This window comes from Notothenia rossii, assembly GCF_949606895.1.
Source record: "Notothenia rossii genome assembly, chromosome: 7".
Lineage (NCBI taxonomy): Eukaryota > Metazoa > Chordata > Actinopteri > Perciformes > Nototheniidae > Notothenia > Notothenia rossii.
Genome location: NC_136905.1, coordinates 9,186,500 through 9,209,068, shown reverse-complemented (window position 1 = coordinate 9,209,068; position 22,569 = coordinate 9,186,500). Strand labels below are relative to the sequence as shown.

The window sequence follows — 22,569 nt, the reverse complement described above, 5'->3', positions numbered from 1 at the left end:
CAAGTTTCTTTTTCCATTCCCCCCCCCCCCCCCCGTTATCTCTCCAGTCGTCTTCTGGCTAACGACACTGCGTCTACCATTGTCAGTTGCACTTATTGTTCCTCCTTGTTTGCTCTTACCTGGCTCTCTCCTTTGTTTTGATCTTCAGTGATCAGTCTCCCGTAGCCTCGGTGTGTGACAAAAAGGTTCTCATTAATCAATATCACTCTCCAAATGTGATAACATTCTTCTCCGAGCCTCTGCAATATGGCAAAGAGAAACATACGTAGTCGTTGTGAGAAAACACAAGGGTGGGAGAAAGTAAACACTTCATCATCAAAGGCTTTGCAGCAAAAAGGTTAGGTTACCTGGTCATTAGCAGCCTTTCTTCAAAGCTAAAGAAATGATACATGTCCATTATACTCTTTGCATTTGACCTCATACCTATTATTTCTGTTAATTAAGTTTGCTTTGTATTTGTTTCAAGACGTTTCCTTTAGAGCCATTAAATAATCTTGCAGAAATCAAATCATTTCTTTTTGGTAGGACCGAAAAGGGATAGTCTCTGGATACGGACACACACAGATACAGAACATAAAACACTATTTTTGAGCAGGTGAATTATTTTTATTTGAATGGCAGTCAGGTTAGGGAGGTACGCAGGTTAGACCTCATGCTGAAACACGTCAGAGGTTTTTTTTAAAGGTCTCTCATGACTGTCATTACAATAAAGCCGTTGTAATTGTTCAGAAGGAAGTGTGTCTTGAAGTGCTCTTTGTATAACTTTGCAGAATGTTGACTGATATACAAATCCTCTCACACAGAAAACTATAATAATAAGATCTGTTGTCTCATGCTACTCTCACAGATCAAAGCGCTAATTGCCAGAGCTGTTTGAAAGCTGGCGGTTACTGCTAATTGGCATTGTATGTAACCGGATACACCTTTGCAGCCGTGTTTATCATTGATACATTTGTTCTAATTTCTCTTAAACGTGTTGTTTGTAAGCTCAGAGAAAAGTATAACATGCTGAGAATGAGCAACTGATTTGTTGATTTCTTGAGTTGTAGGGTTCCGAAAAGACGCAGAAGAAAAATATTTTAAATGTCAAACAAGAATTCTGCCTTTGTGCATTTAACAAAAACATTAAGACTGTAACTAACAATTCTTTTCATTATTGATTAATCTACATTTTCTAAATGATTTGCTTATTTATAAAAAAAAAAAATCCAAAAGTAGGAGAAACATATCCCTGCCAGTCCCTCAAAGTTCAAGGATATGTTTAAATGTCTTGTCAAAATATACAGATATTCATTTTAATATAATAGACAAAAAGGAAATTAATATATTTAAAAGGCTTACAGTATGTCTGCAATTATTTTACTGTTGTATGAACAATTTGATCTACTTATCAATGCAGCTCTCAAAACAAAGTATGGGAAGTGTGTCTCCCAGCCTTCCTTAACAAGTGGACATTGAAACCATGAAAAAGCAGTAACTGTGAAAATCCTATAAACAATGCAGAAAGATCAAGTCCTGTTCGCACACTAATACAGATACAGACCCCTTTCCTCGGCCTCGGGCCATGAAGCTGTTAACACTTTCCTCTCCCTGTGGTCTCAGGTGATGCATCTGCAGGACACGTCCTCTCAGCTTCACAGGGGGGGGAACTGGCCCCCTGAAGTGGGAGCAAGTGGAGATCTCATCATGTTTCTGGATCGGACCCAAAGCAGTGTCACCCTGCTGAAGACAATACTCTTTATTAGAGCACAGCGGTCTCACTGAAAGAATCTTAAAATGAGGACAGAGAATTATTTGGAGATTGCTTTGATATCAATAAGACTATAACTTTTGGATATTGTTATACAAGTGTTGTCTTTCCCTGGGTTTAAAAGCTGCAATATAGTAAAGTGATTTAGCTGGCTTAACCCACATTAGACAAACATTACTGTTCATCTTCTTTTTTTTTGTTTAAACCATCGTCTAAATATGTGAAAACACCAAAGGTCAATCCTTTCAATCAATCAGAGCAATGTTGATATTCTCTGGCTTAAGATCGAGATATTAGGGCAACAAATATAGTAGTATTTGAAAGTGAACAAATTGGTTCCACTGCCTGTTTTCAAAGCTCGGATAGGTGCAATGATAATTGATACTGTTGGTACTTGTCAATGTCTCTAGGTGTGTACATGTAGCCCTGTAAAGACCATGTCCTTTTGTGTTATCTGTTGTCTTATGTTCATGTTGTAACCTACTTGCTGCCATGTTGGAAAGGTCTCCCTTGAAAAAGAGAACGATGATCTCAAAGGTTAAATAAAGGTTTAAAAAAAAAAAAAAAAGAATAGTATACATTTCGTTTTTTTTTTATAGTTTCAAGTAAAATGAAAGACGATGGAAGAATTGATCAGATTTAAATTAGTTTCAAACTGACTGATAAAGTAGAAAGGTACCAAGATCACATCCTCTCCACAGTGCAGCGTGACTGTCTTTTCTGCAGATGCCCCGGGCGCTTCTCATCAGAGAGGTGGAGGTTAGTATGTCTCTAGGCCAGTTCACTTGACACTACGTCTCCTCACTCTTCCTCTCACATACACAGCTTCCTGAACACCTGTGATGTGTGGACCAGCCTTGACTGCTTCTGATGCTCAATTCACCTCTTTAGGAAATCGTATATTAGCCACATGCTAAATGCTAACCGTAGATGAAGGATTTTCAGAATAAAAGCTTAACTGCTTGTGCACAAGAATTTCTGTTTTTTCAGTATAAAAGAGCGTTTAAACTGACGGTATGTTTAAGCTACATTATACCATCAAAACATTGATTTTAATTTCTAACAGTCTGAACAGGTAAAGTGAAGTGTACCACAACCAGTTTCCCAGCCTCTTCATCAGTGATTTATCTGTACAATGAACACTAATATGACACCCTCTCCTCGTGCAGAGTTATTAGGTTCCGTTCTGTTCTTCAACGCTTCAATTTCTCCTGTTAGGTACGAAACAACAGATATAAATTCAAGTGGAGAGGAGGGGGAGTTAAGGGGGGGGGGGGGGCGAGATCTCACAACAAGCACATTGGCAGACAACCACCTTTCCTCGCAAATTTGTAAGCCTCGCTTCCTGCGTGCCCCGCGCCCTGCCGGAAACAGATGGTTCCCGGAATGTCCTCGAGCTGATCTGAGGAGCTGCTAGGAGCCCGAGAGGCGCGTGAAGGAGGGAGGGGCGCGCCATGTCTCTCTGACAAACTTAACTTTAACTGACTCTCTGTGTGCATCTCTGTCTTCCTGCTCGATCTGGATACTTGGATTCAATATCATGATACAGTCAAGCAGGAGAGCTCTTCAGCAACCACTAAAGTAGCTCAATTTCAATCAATGAAAGGTATTTGTAGCCCAATAACACTCATTTTACATTTGTCTCAGGGGGCTCTACAGTTTGTACAGAATATGACACCCTCTGTCCTCAGACCCTCACATCGGACAAGGAAAATATCCCAAATAAACCCCCCAGTTAATGTGGGGGAAATGGGAGAAGCCTCAGGGAGAGCAACAGAGGAGGGATCCCTCTCCCAGGACGGACAGACGTGCAATAGATGCCGTGTGAACATTGAAAGGTTATAACGGTACAACAATCCAAATGCTAGAAAAAGAATGTGTCTATATTTAAGAAGAAAACAAAGATGGATCCAGGTGGATGTCAACAATCCTCACTACTATGTTACAAATGTAAAGCCTGATTGTGTTGATTTTTTTATTTTTTTTTATGATATGATAGATATATTATAAGTACAAAGTATTGGACTGGTAGCTGGACAGGTGCCAGTTCACCTCCTGGGCCCTGTCAAAGGGACATTGAGCAAGGCACTGAACCCCCACCTGCTCCAGGGCGCATACACATGGCAGCTTCTTTATTCTAACACATCTTTATTAACATAAAATGCAAGCATGTGTCTATTTGAGACCACATGTCTATAGTTCATGTGCATGTGTGTATTTGTCTAGTCTATAGTTCATGTGGATATGTGTGTTTGTACTCTGTTTATTTATACTACAAGTGCAAACTGTATTTGCCCTTGAGGGATTAATAAAGTACGTGTTGTTATATAATCTGTGTTAAAGCCCGTATTGTCAGTAAATCCCCTGAGACTGGAGGACAAACATGCCAACTGTGAAATGTGCTGTTTGGATAGGACCACTGATGTGACAAAGCCTCGGAAACCCCAAACTGAACAACATGGCTGATGTGTAGAAATGTAATAATTGAACATATACTGGCAAATGTATTGATAAATAAGGGCTAGGGGGAGGGAGAGGATTAAAAGATTATTAAAAAGGGTAAGTTTGGATGGCCCTTCTACAAATGAATAATAATAATAAATAAAATAAATAATTTCAGCACATCGGACACTGAACACATGTCCCGGGACAGAGGCTGCTGATGCAGGACCATGGACAGCAACATGGACACACTATGGGACTTCACCGGGCGACATACTGAAGAAAACCTCTAAATGATGATGTTTTGTGTGTGATGAAAGTTCATTGTAGATATATAAGTAAGAGACCAGGAGATGACACATATCTAAATAATATAAATTATGCAATAAATATATGTGTGAAATTAAAATATTTGTCAGGTACGAAGAGCTCTGTTCTTTATTGTTATCTGTATGAGAAGGAACTATAGGTGCATAGCATTATCATCTTGAAATATAGTATATCTACACACAGTGCAGAATAATTTAGTATATCAATTAAAACTACCTCCGGCATGAACAGCTAACAATGTAAACGGTGCTTTTATGGCATTGCATCAGTGATAGGGTGGCACTAAATATGATAAAACACTCAACATGAGGAATACTTATAACTTCAACAGACTGAGAATTGTAAAGAGTGTTTTTAGAGGTTGGTTTGTCACGTTTAATTATAAGCAAAGGATCTCAGTGCTGCTTGCTTCCACTACAATTTCATGAAATATGGGTATACTGTAAATAGGCTGTGATTGAAGTCAAAATCTTGGCCAAAAGCGAAGAAACAACAACAACAACAACAACAACAACAACAACAACAACAACACCAACTAAGAAACCCTGGCCAATCCATTAATGGAGTGAAAGCATCCTTTCCGATTAGCCCGCTGTAATCCGCAGCTCATCCCTGTTTTACGCCCCGCTTGTCCTACACCCGATAATTTGATCCAGACTTGGCGGCACCTGACGATCCGGCCCTTTGTTGCAGAGCATGCCGGGGCTAATCTCACTGACCCGGGGCAACCTTGACCACCCATTCCCCCCCCCCCCCCCCCGCCCGGCCTTGGGCTTGGTTCATCGGCGCCCCGGACACACAACGCGTCCCGGGAGAGCGCGAGAGCCCCCTTGATCGGTTCATCAAACGCGTCCCCGCTGCGCGCCGCCGACCTCCCACTCGTGCAAGCAGCGGGGATAAGGGGGAAGTCGATGCAACAGCGCCGACACAGCCGATGATCCATAAACAGGAGCCAATAGGCGAGTGGGTAATGAGGGACTTCATTTGAACTTTATGTAAACAAATAAGGGAGCACATAGAGATGGGGGGGGGGGGGGGGGGGGGGGGGCAGCTAAAGCGTGAAATGGATAGTTCTGCAGGCTGCTCACACCCTGAAATCATGTTATTTCCTCATTTGCAAAAAAATAAATGTTCATTTACAACATTCTTTGCAACATTAAGCCTATTGTATTTATTTTTTGGGAGATGTATAGATGACTTTATCTGCATTACTTGCGCATATATCTTGCAAGATAATATTGGACTATTTTTTTACATTTTTGTTATTCATTGTCTTACTTATGCTGCATTTTGTTGGATAATCCTGGGATTTTCATTGCCATATCAAAACTGTAGCTAGTGCGCATATGACAATAAAGCCTTTGAATCTTGAATCTAAACATTTAACTCCAAGACAGATGCTTTGAATCCAAACCGATGGGCAATAAAACACACACAAACACTTAAAGTCAAACAGAGAGAAAGAGAGGAGAGAGAGAAGCACCTTTCACCGCCCCCTCCGTCCCCCCCTCTATCTCTCGTTTTCACCCCCCTTCCCACATCCCAACCTCCCCCCTCCCCTTCTCTCTCTCTTTCTCTCTGGAAAAAACGGCAAGGAGGCGCGACTCGCAGGGCCGCACATAGCTGATCAATATTCGATTTAGTTGCTAATTTAGGGCCTTTCTATAGCTGTCATCCCGTGATGTATGAGTCCTAACCCGAGGTCGCCGCGGAAAAGAAGAAGAAGAGAAAAAAAGAAGAAAAAAATCAAACACCAGTCAACTTTTCACTTAACAATAGAGCGACTTGAATATTATTTATGGGCGAAAGACCCACTTTATGGGTGAATTGCTCCTATCGCTGGTGCGATGATGAAGCGCCTTGTAAGTACATGCCACACAGGCTCTGACAGCGGCGTAAACAGACGTGCAGGCAGGGGGAGAAACATGGGAACACACCGGGAGCCACGCTGCCTTTAAAACAGGCGCAAAGCCGTGCAAAGAGGGGAAATATTCATATCAACAGACGTCAATATCTCGGTCTCTTGGAGTTCACAATGCAATTTGAAACGCGCAAATTTGATTAATGGCGTTTGTGTGATAAAGAGAACCCCCCCCCTCTCCCTCCACCCCCACAAACTAGCGTGCACACGCCCACACGCACGAGCAACGGACTCGCAAGGCAAGTTTGGAAAAGACACAAAAGATATCCTATTTGTCATGTGGACTAATATTATGTATTATGCACCTAATTGTTTTTGCACATTGCTCTACACACACACCCATCAGATGTGAATGTGGTTGTTTTATTTTGCCACTTAATGTCTTCCCGATCGATCACTGTTCTAAGGATGTTATCAATAATTTGAGAGCTTGATTAACTTCAACGTTTCCATAACAATTCTACCACGTTCATCCTCTCTTGCATTTTTAATTAACGCCTGCTTAATTAGTTCGAGATCATTTGTGAGTGAGATACTTTATTTTAAAAAGGGAAGGGGGGGGGGGGCGGGAGAGGATATTAACATAAAAATCTCCACTGATAAATTGATATATTATCAGGAAAGAAATGTTGTAGGAATTTCTAAGCGGAACGAGTCATAAACAGACATCCATCAAAGTGAGACAGCTTGAGACAACGTATAATTCTTTGGCAGTATTTTTTAATTATTTAATGACTATACTATTCTAATTTCTCCATATAATGAGGGTGTAAATTCTTTCTGCCTGAATCATTCACACACAAAGAGAACGATTTATAACATGCAGCATAAACAGGAAACTAATTTCCTTAGGTGACAAAAGTATTTGAAGGAGCAGACAGCATGGTAGCTTCATACATGTTAGTGTTGCACTTGCTAACCCAGCCTAATTAAACTGTGAGTTGTTGGAACTTTTTGAAAATAAAAAAGGCACTTTTGTACAAGTGTAGATATTTTTTTCAGGCAATTGTTGACAGAAATGTTGTGCGGCAATGGAACCGTGGAAGTATTAGGCTGCCGTGTAAACCATTGAATGAATAAAAGGCATTTTAATTAGAGTGATTAGTTAAGGAATCAATGAGCTGGCACTAGCAGAACTCACAGGGAGACCTGAGATCAGCTAATGGAGCAGTGGAACACTGAAGTAAGCTTTTACACACCTGCTTCGACTATAAAACTCCTTTTGTTATTGACTCCTGCAAGTGTAATGCCCAAACGCTGGAAGTTAGGGATGTTGGAAGGGATTGGTGTTCGAAACTGTCAATAAATATTATAAAGAATGGCTGAAATTATGTAATGTTAGAAATAACAGATCACGAGGCTGTCTAAAGGAGCTCAATATGGGATTCCCACAGAATTGTTTTAACGCAGGCCATACATCACAGATCCAGTGTGTTTAAGGGTCTCTTTGCATATAAACTAGGATATGGGGAGTGGGAGTGTGTGTATTGGCTGCTGCCAGCTGCCATGCAGCCTCCAGGTTGTTTGGTGAAAGTGAGAGTGTGATTTCCCCAGACCCAGCTCTCCGGGGACGCCTGGCTCCCCCTGCCATCTCCCCAGAACCCTAACGGTTAAACGGACAGGTCATTGATGCACACACACACACACACACACACACACACACACACACACACACACACACACACACACACACACACACACACACACACACACACACACACACACACACACACACACACACACACACACACACACACACACACACACACACACACACACACACACACACACACACACACACACACACACACACAGCCTGCCTTTCAATCTGCTCTCCCTAGATGGGCCACATTTCCCTGGTCATTACCGGAAAGTCAGAGGGAATCTCTCACCTCACTGTATACACGATAATCAGATCAAACCTGGAATTATAGTCATTAGAAATATCGGAGGAGGCGAGTCATAAGGAAACGACCTCGTGAATAATAGCCCGCACCGCCAATGAGAGTTGTAATTGTAAATCTGATTCTACCCCTCAACCACATGCTGTAATGAGAACCCGCCATTGTTTAAATGACTCAAATGAAATTGGTGCCGATTTACCAAGCATGAATGACAGCTCATATGAAGATGTGTGCTGGGAATGAGAGATGTTCCGGGTCTGGGAGTGTGTGAGTGTGTTTGCGTTCTGGTGGTGTGTGCGTCTGCGGATGGTGGCGGGTCTTTGAATGGGGTGTTTAACAGTGGTATTAATAATCTCCATGATCTATGAGCTCGTCTGGTGTCACTCAGCCATTAGAGACACAGGCTCTCTGTGTTCTCCACACCTCGTTTCCTCCCCCTTGCCCGTGTCGGCCCCCAAAAATAATTGTGTGTTAATGGGTGAGGAGGAGGGGTGGGAAACGGAGGGGGATTAGAGCCTGAGGAGAGGGAGAGAAGAATTATCAGGGAGATACTGTAGGTCACTGTTAACAGAGGAGATGATTAGGTGTGATGACTGACCCTTCCTGGAGACACTTGAGGAGGCCATAATGAGGATACAAATACTACGCAGGTGTGGGAGGAAATGACACAAAGTAAATAAAAGCAGGAGGGGGGAGACATTTTAAGGCAAGATAAGTCTGAGTGTGTGATAATGAGAGAGTAAAAGGTAATAGTTTGCCTGTATTCCTGTGAGATGGGGAGATCCAAAGCCAGGTGAGGTAGCCTAAAGCCATTTACAGGTCCTAATCTGGGTGGAATGAGGCGTGAGAGGAAGAAGGAACTAAAGTACACCGACTAACAGCTCTCCCCTGACCCCTCTCCAACTCCCACTCTCCCACCTCTACTTTTCCTCTCCCTCGTTTCCTCTCTCCTTCCAACCCCGCTTTCCACCACTTCCATCTACAAAACAAAGTTGCCTGGCATTGACGGGACCCTGGAGAGGCCGTCAGCGAGGAAAAAGGTGGGAGTCACCCTCATCCGAAGGAAAGAGGTAAGAAAGCGAATAAGGTGGGGAGAACGGAACGGGGGGGGGGGGGGGGAAGTGAGGAGATTGAAGCGATTCTAATTCAAATAAACCCTTCTGCAGACTGAAACTGGCAGCGAGCTTCCCCTTTGCTCGCGAGGAAAAGAGGGAGAAGAAAGGAAAAGGGGAAAAATAGGGAGGGCAAAAGGAAAGGAGAGATAGATAGATGGATATAGAGATGTCTCCATGCTGGTTTGCTTATCCGCATGGGAGAGTTAGAGGCCAGAGGATGGGGAATGAGGGAGTATAGAGAGTGAAGTGGAATAAAATAGAGAGCTGGATGGAGGAGAAAGAGAGGGGACACAAATAATGGGGAAAACAGTGACAAGATACAGGGGTTAAGGGAGGGAAAGAGCTTTGAAAGTTTGGTAATACAAAAGTGAGTGTGTGTGAAAAGATTGGGAGTGGGGATCATCCATCCACACACACACACACACACACACACACACACACACACACACACACACACACACACACACACACACACACACACACACACACACACACACACACACACACACACACACACACACACACACACACACACACAGAAAGTCAAACAGGGTCTCTCAGCAGTGGGTCCCGATCAGTCTCATCTCATCAAAACTTGGCTGAAGTTTTTTGGATGGATCCCAGCTCCAATCTACTTGAGCCGCCACACACTCTTCTCCGTCACACTGTCTCCCCCTGTCTGTCCCTTCGGCTCGTCACAGCAGCTCTGCGCTCTACACACTTCTAATGGGCTTTCTTGGGAGAGAGGGGCTACAGCAATACAGGCTGTAATCTAAAGTCTCAATACTGCTCGCCAGAGGATGCCCATTTTGTTTGTCTGCTGCTACGGGTAAGAGGTGACTACAGGCAAACTGCGCGGCTTGGAGAAGTTCCTCAGGAGACTGAAGACTAAAAACTATTAATGATGAGGGCGGGCCTGCCTACTTGGCATTTTTATCTGTAGACTAGTTGATTGGCCTTTTGATTTATCAGGCAACAAACTACAACTGTATATGGTTAATGGTAAATGGTGCTTTTCCAGTCTTTACGATCCATCAAAGCGCTTTTTTTCGAAGGCAATTTGGGGTTAAGTATCTTGCACAAGGACAAATTGACATGTTCGCTGCAGGGGGTGGGAATCAAACCACCAACCATTTGATTTGTATACAACCACACTACCTCACGGCCACAATGACCATATCACTATAATTATTAACCACACAGAGGATGAAAAAAAAAAAAATGTCTGAGTTTTTGTTTGCATTTGGTCTTATGTTGTCTGAAGGTCATCTAGAGTCCTTTTATTTATTTCCCACCACTGCACTTAACATAATGTTTGATTACATGCCATGCTCATATGCATATAGACCTGCTATTACAGGTTTATTACCGAGTCAACATAAGAATCAGGGGTTTGACACGCCTGTTGACAAAAATGACAAAATGCGATTACACAGTGTCTGGATTAAAGGTGGGTGTGCGTAGAGGCGCGACACGCAGGCCCACAGGTAGGGGCAAAGTCTGTAGGATGGATGGAGAAAAAGGGGGAGAGAGGAAGAGAGAGAGAGAGAGAGAGAAAGGCAAAGAGGGGGGAGACTCCCGACCCCCTCCTTCAAACATACGCACCGAGAACTGGCTCCGGCTCCGGTGGAGTGGAGAACCATAAATCTTCATATAGCGGCTGTTTTGATTAATGCAGCCGAGTCGAGCTAGGGGGCTGGACCTATCCCATTACGGCCTAATGGAAGATGGAGCGGCGCTGTCTCCACCACTAGGCCCCTGTCATTTGTTCCACTTTGCAGTCCATTTGGCCGAGAGACTACAAGCCACTCCATCAAAAATATTTTCAGAGTTAATTTCCGCCCGCTTAATTCGCCTTGATTCGGATTGCGTATCGAATGGCAGGATCGATTTTCGCCTGGCGTCTAAATTAAATAAAAGAGAGGGGGGTATACTTTAAGTCTGCGTTTCTTTCTTTTCTCTTTTCCATTCCATTCTTCCACCTATTTTCCAGACATCCTTTACTGTGGGTGCGATCATTCTTTTTTTTTTTATACGATGCATCTCATTTCCTCCTTTTCCCCCCAGATTTAGATAGACCCATGTTTGCAGAACAGGAGGAGGAGGAGGCACAAATGTGATTGTAGTTACAGATGAAGGGAAACCTATTGAAAGACGAGCTGAGGTGGATAGATTTATGGATTTGTCATAGATTGCAAAGTGATATATTAAGACTTGGACATGACAGGTTTCCTAGGTTAGGAATAAAGAAAAGTGAAAGATCCTATATCGTCACATGACAACACCTCAATGTTTAGATCCTGAAGATTACATTTGGAAAACATAGGGTGAAGAAAAATGGGACAGGCCTGCAGGGGAAAAGTGAGGTAAATTAGGGGCATCGGGGTATTGAGGGGGTGAAAAATAATAGAAGGGGGGAAGTAGCAAAAAAGAAATGAAAAGAGGCAAAAAGCACAGTGACAAATTGGTCGAGTGTGTCGCGAATTCCCTTTTAGATTTAAAGCCGCGTGTAGCCTATCGTCATATCTTTCCAGAGTAATTTATTTTCCCATTTCTCTCTCTCTCTCCCCTCACTACCCGTCTCCCTCTCACTGTGTGTGAATTTATCTGGTAGTCACGTGTGCAGAGGAGGGGGGGAAAAGTCAATAAAAGTCTCTGGCGACAACTGTTTCCCCCACCGGTCTCTTGTCTCCTTCTTGCATTATCTCCCCTACTTTGCTTTCTATTTGTTTATGCGCTGAAGCTGCTTTGCTCCTCCCTATTTCCTCCTGTGTTTCCTGTTTGGATCCTCTTCTCATATCATAGGACTACAAGCTATACCTACTCCTCTCCAGAGAGGCCTATTGATTTTATTCTCCCACTAACAGCAAGCCCCACGCTTTGAAATTACTAAATCAGGAAGCTGTAGGATCCATCTCTTGTATTTCAGCTCAGAAATGCTTCGATAAGCGTCGGAAAGTTCTCAGAGGCTTACAAGTTAGAGATGAAGGCCGGCCGGCTTTGGCTCGGAGACATGAAGCCACTTGTAGATTGCTCAAATCAACAAAAGGAATTACATTTGAATCAATTGGATTTTATTACGCTCTGCCAAATCTATAAGTCTATCTACAGCCATAACAGGCAAGTAGATCAGAGAACACATGAGCACTTAGGAGGGTCTGACTGAGGAACAAATACTAAACCAGTTTTCTTCTCCAATTCTAAACCACACACTGTACATCCTTCAACATATAGGGTTGTACCGAGATGCTGACCTGTATTTTGAAAAACATGCCTTCTATATTTTGATATTTTCATCATTATGCTTGCTCAGAAAGTTCTGAAAATTGTATTTTACTTAAATAAAACCAAAATAGTCAACATGTGTAAGGTCCAATACCTCCAATATTACAATGGCCAAAATACCAGTTCAAATACTCTCATGCTTTGGAGGGAGACATACTTTGGAAAATCAAAACAAGTGCGTAGTAAACATTTAGAGAGCCTGTACCCCGCTTACATAAAAAAAAAGACTTATGTATAAAAATATATGAGCTTATTGACATCACATCTTTCCTAGACAAACATTAAAATTGGAACTTTCCAAAAACGTTAAAACATCCCCAGCCCATGAGCTCAAATCCTATTATTGCAAACCAACTATAATAACATCTTCTCGTATAATAGTTTATATTATTATAGCCACTGACATATTGCGTCCTTTATTTGTGATGAATGGACGCGCAGCTTTTGAATGTTGTACCATGGCTAACGTAACAAATACTTTGAGTATCATATTAGACAGATATTGCCGCTGATCTAATCCTATTGTAGATCTGTAGCAGAGTAGAATGGCAGCACAGATTTCCTAAAGAATATCTTGAGGTCATTTTAGAAACAGCGATACTGTTCCAAAGTTCTTCGACCAGAGAGCACCGAGAAACTTATTTCTAAATGTAAATCTCACGCTCAGTGCATATCAGGCAAACAACGGTTTGCTAAAAGCTAAGTAAGGAGTCCTTATCACCAATGCTTGTATGCAATTGAATATATATTGATGTCTTTTTAACTCTCGAAGATTAACCTAAAATCAGTCTCTTTGTCACTTTCAAATAAAAGCATCTCAAACAACCAAATCTTTCAAATAAAAAATAGGCTTTAAATGCGTTGAATAATAATACATAATTATCCCAAACAGGTTTTTAAAGTATTAATATGCCAAGCAATCACCAACTGTATCCGTGAAATACAGCAAGTGTAGTCAAAAGTACAATATTTGCTCTAAAATGTGGTACGGTAGAGTCTCGAATTGAGACAAACGAATGACATGAAAGTAAAGTAGCGTTGAGTTAACTCACTCATGTGTTTGGAAACAGCTAGGACACTTTGTACCGCAGCAGCTCGTGGGCCACGCTACTGAAGGGGCTGATCAAACTGAAGGGCCTCTGGATATCCTCGGGGGGTTTACACTTCCACGGCAAACAGGACTGATGGCCGACCCACCCGGCAATATGACTTGTTCACTCAGCCCCTCCAACATCAGTGTCTCTATTTCAGTCGCCACATCTGTTATTGTCTGATTCTTAAGAAAAAAGTGGCTGAGCAGAAGATAATGAAATCAAAGGCCAACACACACAGTCAACAAGCCCCTGGTAAGAAACACACTGTGTCAATATTAATCTCCCTGACAGAAAGTCGAAATGTGGCATCTGTCACACATCATCTTCCCTCTCTGCTGTCTTTCTGCGGAGTGGAAAAAGATGGAGGGGACGTGGTTTTGGTGGGAGTGAAGAGGGGGAAGTTGTTGGAAATTGAGGACACGGACCGGAAAGGACAAAGGATTTAGGGATTTACGAGAAATACTTTGTATGTTTTGATTGTGTCCTAGCATTTGGTACGGCATGCCTTTGGACACTCAAGCCTTTAGTGAAATAAAAGCACAATTCAAGGACAGTTGTACGCCATGGCTTGTCATGGGCACTTCTATTAAAACATATTTTTAACATAAGTACTTGAAAGACAAACACACGTAAAGATAATCTTCCTTAACAGTTAGAGAACTGGACTAACGATACGTGTTTAACAATAATGCTCAAAATATATAAGATGCAGTTTTAATGTCCCTCTTGACCAATCTCTTCGTCTAAAACTTGAGTCAATAATCAATACACGGTAACTACTGGATGTACCCGAGTAATCAAATACCTCTTGTGTATTTCCCTTCGGCTGCAGCTTCAGTTATGATACTACTCCTTTAGTTATGGAAATCTGTACAACACGGCAACGACCGATACAACATTATTGATTCATGTTATTGCCGTTCGATTAATGTGAGGTCATCTGGTGCATTTGGCAAATAATAGCAGTTGATGTATTAGTTTTACATCTCATCCATAATTATCATGTAAAGTGTTTTATTTAGACTGAGATCTTTTCAACATAAACAAAAAGGCCTGGCTTTTCTATATTATCAAAAACCACCAAGGAATTGATCCCACTAACGTATCTCTGTAGCCAAAGCACGGCATCGTACCTCTGTATGTCATTGATGTAAAAACTATTAAAAACTAAAACAGTGAACTTCACCTTTGACCTCTGTGAAAGGTAATTTATTACAATTGACAGTGCCGTTAGTTTTGAGCCATTCCCAAGTGAACTGACTTGCTGTTGTAAAAAAACTCACTATTGAACCGTATTTGTGTCTGAAAATAGTCCCCAATAAATCATTTGTCTCACTCGTGTTATGGCATCGTTTGCTTATCATTTTCAAAAGTTATCTTCAGTAGGAGTGAATGGGCTCTTTGCCAGTGAGTGCATCTCTCAGCCCAAAAGTTTAGAGATGACATTGTAAAACTACCACAGTCATGAAAACAGTGACATGACCTCCAGATTCAAACAGTGCATATTCAAGGTTAAAATGTGAGAAGCAACAAGTCGGTGAGGGATGAGCTTCTGACTGGAGGGCAGCAAAACTAATGCTGCTCCCTTAATCAAATGCTTAAGGGCAGCCATCACAACACAAGATCTCTTGGTGATGAGATATAAAATGTCCTCCGATATTTCATCAGCTTTCCCATGCTTGAGGTTTCTCCTCCCCATGCACTTCCTCTATCCTTTATTTATCCTTCAATCATCCGGGACTCTCTTCTCCTTTTCACTCCGTTATCTCTTTCTCCCACTCGTTTCACCCAGAACACTTTCCTTTCTCTCATCCTTTTTTCCATCTGCTTCCTATTCCTCCCACCTCTCTTCTTCCTCCCTCCCTCCCTCTCTGTCTTTTGGACATTTCTCTTAGTCCTTTCTGTATCCCTCCACCTCCACCATCCCCTCTTTCCCCCTGTGATGAATGAGTCTGTCTGCTGGGTGCAGTTCATATTTACTGAGCAGGGGAGCGCACACTGTCAGTCTCCCTCGCCCTCCACATCTCTATCTCTGCACTAAAGAGACAGAAGGAGCAAGAGGTTAGAGTGGGATGAAAGGAGGAGGGATGCCGTGGTCAAGAGATCCTCTCGGGGAGTCGCCACGGTAGCGACCGACTCGGTGGAAAACACGTTAGTTTTTACCAGCGTAGCTTCTCAGTGCAAGCATTACAAGGTGGTTGAGGGAGAGAGAAATCTTCCTCACCTCTTGACCAACCTGTCAATGTGGTGATACTAATGGGGAATAAACAGCATCTTTCTATCCTTTATGTGTAACTCGGCAGCCCACTCTCAGCACTCAACATTTTAATGGCGTTTTCTCTCTCCTTCCTTTGTGTGAGCCATGCTTTTAGGCACATTTGGACTTGAGAGGGAGAGAAGTAAGAGCCGCTACCAGCTGCAGCTTACCAAAGGCCCAGAAAATACCCAGTTTCATCTACGCCCACACACACCAGTGTGTTGCGGGGAGTCAAACGGTGTGTTTTGACCCGTGTTCTGACCCCTTCATGAATAAGAGGAGTGGATGTGGGCCTGCCGGAGCCCAAAGGGACAGGCCAAGAGCCGCTGCAAAGCCCTGCAGAGCCACCATCTCTTCCCACACACTGACCTCCGAGGCCAGCCAACACCAAAACCACCGCAGCGTGACGACACCGGTGACACCCAGCGCCAACGCACACAATGTGTTCCTCTGCCAAATTGACAAAATATAGACCGTAAATACAAGGAAAATTGGATAGCTCAAATTACATCACAAAAAGAAAATCCCCTCAACTGGACTTTATAAGATTCAATATGGGGTGATTCAATTCTCAGGCGGCAAGCTAAAACACTGCAGACTGTCTGTCAAAGGGGACAGATTGAAAATGTTTTTTGCCGTTTGGCTCTAGGACAGGGAAGGGCTAAGTAAATGTAAGATTTTATGTTTTCGATTTGCGGATGATTTGCAGCAGACTCAGGCATCGTAGTGCATCTATATCGGAGATGATTAAACATTATGTCACTGTAAATATTCATATCATGTAGCTGTATGTCCGAATATAAGGAGGAGAGTGAAAGAGAATCAGGGGAAAATAGCAGCAGGAGAGGAAAAAGAGTAGAACGCTGAAAGAAGGGAAGGAAAGCATCATGCTATAATCATCTGAATATTAGGGAAAATTGGACACGGGGAAAAGGCGAAAATTGGATATGGGAAAGATTTCAGAGGAGCAGAGAGAAAAGCATCAAATGTGAAAACAATGGCCGGTATCAAAACGGATGGGACCAAATGTAGCCTCCTCTGGATAAATCACTGCTGTAAAATATCCTTTAGGAGGTTCTGAAAGCCATCGTCCGCAGACAAATGACGGGGTCAGAGGTCGTACGCAGGGAGCACTATCAGCTGGAACAACACTGTCTATGATGGAGGAGGTATGATGGAGGCATTACAAAAGGGACAAAAGAGACCTTTTCTATATGCAATGCTGACCACAGGCTCATTCCATATCACAGTTCTAACAAATTGGCAAAAACTTCGGAGCGGGAGGCATTTCCTGAGCTCGCCTATTCCCCGAAGCATCCTTTCCACAGCTATCCATTTCCCCCTGGTGCCTCAAGAGAGGAACTGCCGCTGCTTCGCCGAGGCCTCTCAGGGAGAATTCACCCGCTCTGAGGCTGATGGAGGCCTCAAACTGTGATGCATCCGACTATCACCCGCCACACGATGAGACACGCGCACGCAGCACGGAAAGGGTAAACAGTAACACCTTTATTTATCAGGATGCATTCTCTGTGTTTGTGTGCTGCAGTATCCCCCTCCCCATCCTCCACCCCGGATCATATTTGTCCATCTGCCTGCCACGCCGATGGAACGGTCCAAAAACGGCTGCTGTGCAATCTATCTCAATTTTCCAAATCTATTAACTTTCTTTGTGTGGCCTGCCTCTCCCCGAGCCCGATCTTTAAAAACCGTGGTTGTTCAACAATTATGATAACTGCAACAGGGGGAATTAGAGAATCCACCCATTCATCTCTCTGCCCCTCCTCCGCACAGACATGACGCGGCTAAATGAAAAATGGACACGCTTTAAGAAGTATTGATTCCAGCTTTAAACAAAGGTACAGTCAATATTATTTACTCCTAAATATATCTTTGTTATCTGCGCTGGAGTCGTAGTTACTGCTCTGTCCTCGTAATTGCGGACATAAAAATAATAGACCAATTCCCACCGAATTGACCGAGACAGGTCTGGTTGTGGCCCTCGTCCTAGTGATGCATATCCTGGGTGTAAACGAATGTGCGGGGAAGATCTTCCTCTGATGAAAGCCCTGCTCGAGACAGATATATATTCCGATTCAAACGGGGGATAAAATGCAATGCGAATTTAAAAAAAGAAACCATTACAATATCTTTTAACGGTAATCAGAAACACTATAAAGGCAATCATCTTCTTTCCATTATTGTTTTTCATGCAGTATCACAAAAAAATGGTTTCCCTGCCTCAGAGGTTTGTCATGTATAGATTTTCTTGTTTCTTTTCTCCCCGGGCTGTCATGTGAAAAACACAAGATATTTTGTTGGTAGCTATATATTATTTATTTGTGTCCTGCCATGCTTCTTCCTGTTGAATCAGGACTTCACCTATATTAGTTTATCTTTGAATGGATTATGGATCAACTCATAATTTTACATTTTCTGATGAACTCTTACTTAATTCTGTACAATTAAAGCTTTCCAAAGATCTTGGACATTATGGACTATTAGCTGCATCAAAGTCTGGAAAAATACACTCTGGTTGTTTAAGTACTCGAACAGTGGTTATTTAACTGTGTGCGACTGCATTTTGGGACAACCATACATCATTGATGCAATAACTATACAAAACAATACGAATGACATTGTATTCCCCCGCAGAGCCGTGGTTAGCCTGTTTCCCACAAAGATGTCATTTTACAAAATGTCTCATTAATTATTGATTTATTTTGTTAATTAATATTAAGATTAATCTATAACATTTTTATTTGGCATTGGATGTATACAGTTTACAGAATAAAACAAGTGATAACAATTATAGAAGCACATTTGCATGGATATGAATACAGGTGTTTGCAGATTCATGCATGTGTGCCTTGGGGACAACATTTTCAAAAGTCCCTAGAGAGTACTTTGAGGACTGGTATCCAGGACCAAGTATACCATAGTTAGAATCCCGGTGATGATGGTTGACATGCTGCTGCAGGAAGCCAGAGTCTGAAGGATGTGTGCAGCACGGACAAATATTCAACTCCTGCAGAGACAAATCTGGGGAGAGAAGAAAGATGCATTAGCAAACAATTTGGTGTAAAGTGACCGTGACAGAATTTAAATGCAGGTAATAATGTATTATTACATTCCAATTAGAGAAGATATCTAGCCTTTCCAAAAAGTACACACAACATTTATCCATGTTTGGCTGGTCGCTTTAATTTGACCTATGATTATTTATAAGTAGACACACATAAGTGGACTAGGAAAATACAATTTGAATCTTGGCACAGTATACTGCATATTTCTTCTTACCATTTCCTATTACGAATGCCAATGACTTGTATGTGCACATGAAAGCATGTTGGTGTCATATTTTATATTCCTAGTACTGAATTTGACAACTTTTGACATCCTATCAAAGAGCGTAGAACATTTAATTTCTATTAAAAGAACATCACTAAGCTGATGTGAGTCCTATCAGATCGATCTAAGGGTGTACAAGTTAACGATGAATTTAATCCTGATGGTCCTGTATGTGGAACTTGCATTTTGCTACTATATAATAATAATAATAATTATATCAATAATAAAAGGACTTTAAATAGCGCTTTCCATAGTACTACTTCTGTGTTTTTTTTTATTTTTTATTTTGATATACTTTATTAATCCTCGTGGGGAAATTGTTTCTCTGCATTTGACCCATCCTAGTGTTACGAGCAGTGTGCTGCCATTTTGAACGGCGCCCGGGGAGCAGTGTAGGGAACGGTGCCTTGCTCAGGGACACCTCGGTAGCACTTGGTCTTGCCGGGACTTGAACTGGTGACCTTCCAGTTGCCAAGCCAAGTCCCTATCGACTTCGCCACCACCGTGTTCTCTATTTTGTTATCCTTATACACTGTAACATCTACCTAGGGAAGATTTTTTCTGCAATTGATAACCCCTGCGACCCCAAAATGTAGTCTGCTCAGTCAAACGACTTCTTCAAAAGTTAAGCATATCACCAGAAAATAAATTACATCACCCAACCGTCCACATGCTAAATCTCCACTGTAAGAACTTTGCCCTGACCTCTTTCAAGGACACTACAACTCAACTTCTCTGTCTACAAAACATACTTAATTTAGATTTGGTCAAATTGTTCATGGATGTTGATTAAACAAGTCAGGAAAGGTATTGACGGTGAACAACAGTTGGTATAAAGTCTATCTGGTTTCATTTATGTTAGCAGCTGGATAACCTAATGTGCCTTGTAGACATGACCAACATAGTTTTAAGCATGCAGGGGATAATTGACTGCTTCGGCTGCAAGTCAAGCAAAACAATGAGCATCATTTGTTTATTTGCCTGCCACAGGGTATTCTTTTATTAACTTAGATGTTATTCGGTGAAGGAACAATGCAGTGCAGTTATTAAAACAACACAATTAGTAACCGTAATCACATTATTTAGTTGGTTGTGGTGTTTTTAACAAAGGAGACATCAATGTACGGTTCAATTGCCAATTAGAATGTAATCATATCCTCAAAAGAAATCTGTACTAGTCCGATCAATAAATACATATCCCAATGAGAAAGGCTTTAAATATTTGTGTCTACTGATTAATGGACACTTCCCCCAAAGATCAGATGTGAGGTGGCTTATCTGTGTTGCTTTCCTCTGCCTCGGCTGCTGGTGTGTCCTCGTAGTGTCCAGTTAAGCGTGGCTCAGGCTCTCTCTCCACAAATGCCTCCAGGCCTTCAAATTCCCAATTCCCAAACTTGGTTACACGGCAGATTTCACGTGTCTCAGGGTCCGCTGGCTCCTCTTCCACTTGTTTACAGTAAAAATCAGTGCAGCTCATACTCCCCTGTTCATGTTTCAACTCTCCACATTGTCCAGTGCAGAAAATAGGGCGTCCTTGTTTTCAATTCATTTTGTTTTTTAGGGCCCATTCCTTCACAGTGAAGCTTTAGTTTTAGAGGTTCCTCTTCTCTTTCTGGGGAAAGTCAATTATAGTTTGTACATCTTGGATTGTGTCCTCATCCCGTTATGGTTCAGTCTTTTTAGGGCAAACGGGTTCCCATATGAAAGAGTGGATCTTACTCTTACATACCTTTGTCTTCGGTGTGTGCGGTCTTTTGAGGATGTTGAATTCCAGTTTTAGCAGACTGACTCATCTTTGCTGCTGCCTTACTCTTCAGCGGAGAGGAAATCTATAGACCTGTAGATAAGAGAAAGCATAAGTCAAGAACAAAAAGCCAAAGCACTTACTATTAAGCAAAAAGGAAATTTGTTATTTTTCATTTGATCCATTTACAAGCTGAAAGCACACTATATTATGAACATGTGTATTTACAATGTGAATTAAGCAATAGCTTAAACTGCATATTATTTGTCAGTGTAAATATGTATTAACTTGGCTGTTTAACTTTCGTGCAAAACACAATCTTTCAAAAGCAACAGTAGGCCAATCTTGTAAAAAAATATCATTATGTAAAATCGGCGGAAACTGTCACTACATCCGTCAAACGTCAGTAATGTAAGAAGTAGACGGAGTAAAGTACCAACTGCAGCTTTAATGTGCATCTATGAGCCACTAGAGGTCTCTGTATCTGAGGTTATATCCTTTCTGTAAAGAAAAGATAGACTTGGTATTGCTGAGATCATTCTACAAAAGAATATGTTACACTATGTTTGCAGCTATGAAAGCCATTCTCCCATAAGTGTGCATTTAATATATTGTTTATGCAATAAAAATGTGTCAAATCCCCTCATTTCATTTTAAATACAGAGAGCAAATGATTGATTATATGACAAACTGCAAATTCAGGCCAATTCACAGTAAACATGTGATGCACGACGACCAGGAAATATAAAAAGAGCTTTAGACATGTTAGTCAATAAAGCATGTCAATTATATGGGACTATCCAGTTTGTAAAGATATTTGCTGTTCATTCTAACAGCACTTTCATGTGGCCCGATTTTAAAGACCAATATATGTAAGCCTAAAAATAATGAAGTTCAGCTTTATGGACACTTTTGTTGAACACATTAGGTGTTTCTGTTATTCCAGTTAAAATGTGTCTTTATATCAAATGCTGGAGACACTGTCATTATGTTATATTCTGGTCTTGTGCATTTTTCATTTCCTTTGGTTGGTGAAGTTTTGCACAAATTAGTTCATATGGATATTGCATACTAGAGAACCTTCATTTGGGCTACTTGCTATTGGAAAATGTTACTTGCAAATGTTGGATATTTATTTCAGATTCTTAGCACATTTGATACGAAAGGCATAACAAAATTATATTTAACATTTCATTATTTTGTATACTTGCATTTTGATGTACTGTATGAACTGTACTCTTTGCTCCTTTATTATCCATTTTATATTTGCATTACATTGAGCTCATGTGTTTTACAGAAGGCTTGGATAGACAAGGCTTTTAAACACTGAACATGAAAAGATTGTTTGTATGTAGCTTGGTAAAACTCAATTAAAAGAG

The 22,569-nt window shown here is 41.6% G+C and overlaps 1 protein-coding gene across 12 annotated transcripts in view; it reads right to left on the bottom strand.

Annotated features, from left to right (window-relative positions):
- The window catches only part of erfl1 (Ets2 repressor factor like 1), a 97,421-nt gene that overhangs the window by 73,860 nt on the left and 992 nt on the right, over positions 1–22,569 (bottom strand). For 8 of the 12 annotated variants that reach the window (XM_079692918.1, XM_079692911.1, XM_079692907.1 and 5 more), the window contains exons 2-4: positions 21,176–21,283; positions 19,033–19,137; positions 120–239 (exon numbers count right to left, since the gene is read on the bottom strand). The gene's annotated coding sequence lies outside the window, so the exon portion shown is untranslated. Of the gene's footprint in view, positions 1–119; positions 240–347; positions 601–19,032; positions 19,138–21,175; positions 21,284–22,569 lie in introns of those variants that run through there. The other 4 variants (XM_079692915.1, XM_079692916.1, XM_079692914.1 and 1 more) reach the window with 3 other exon arrangements.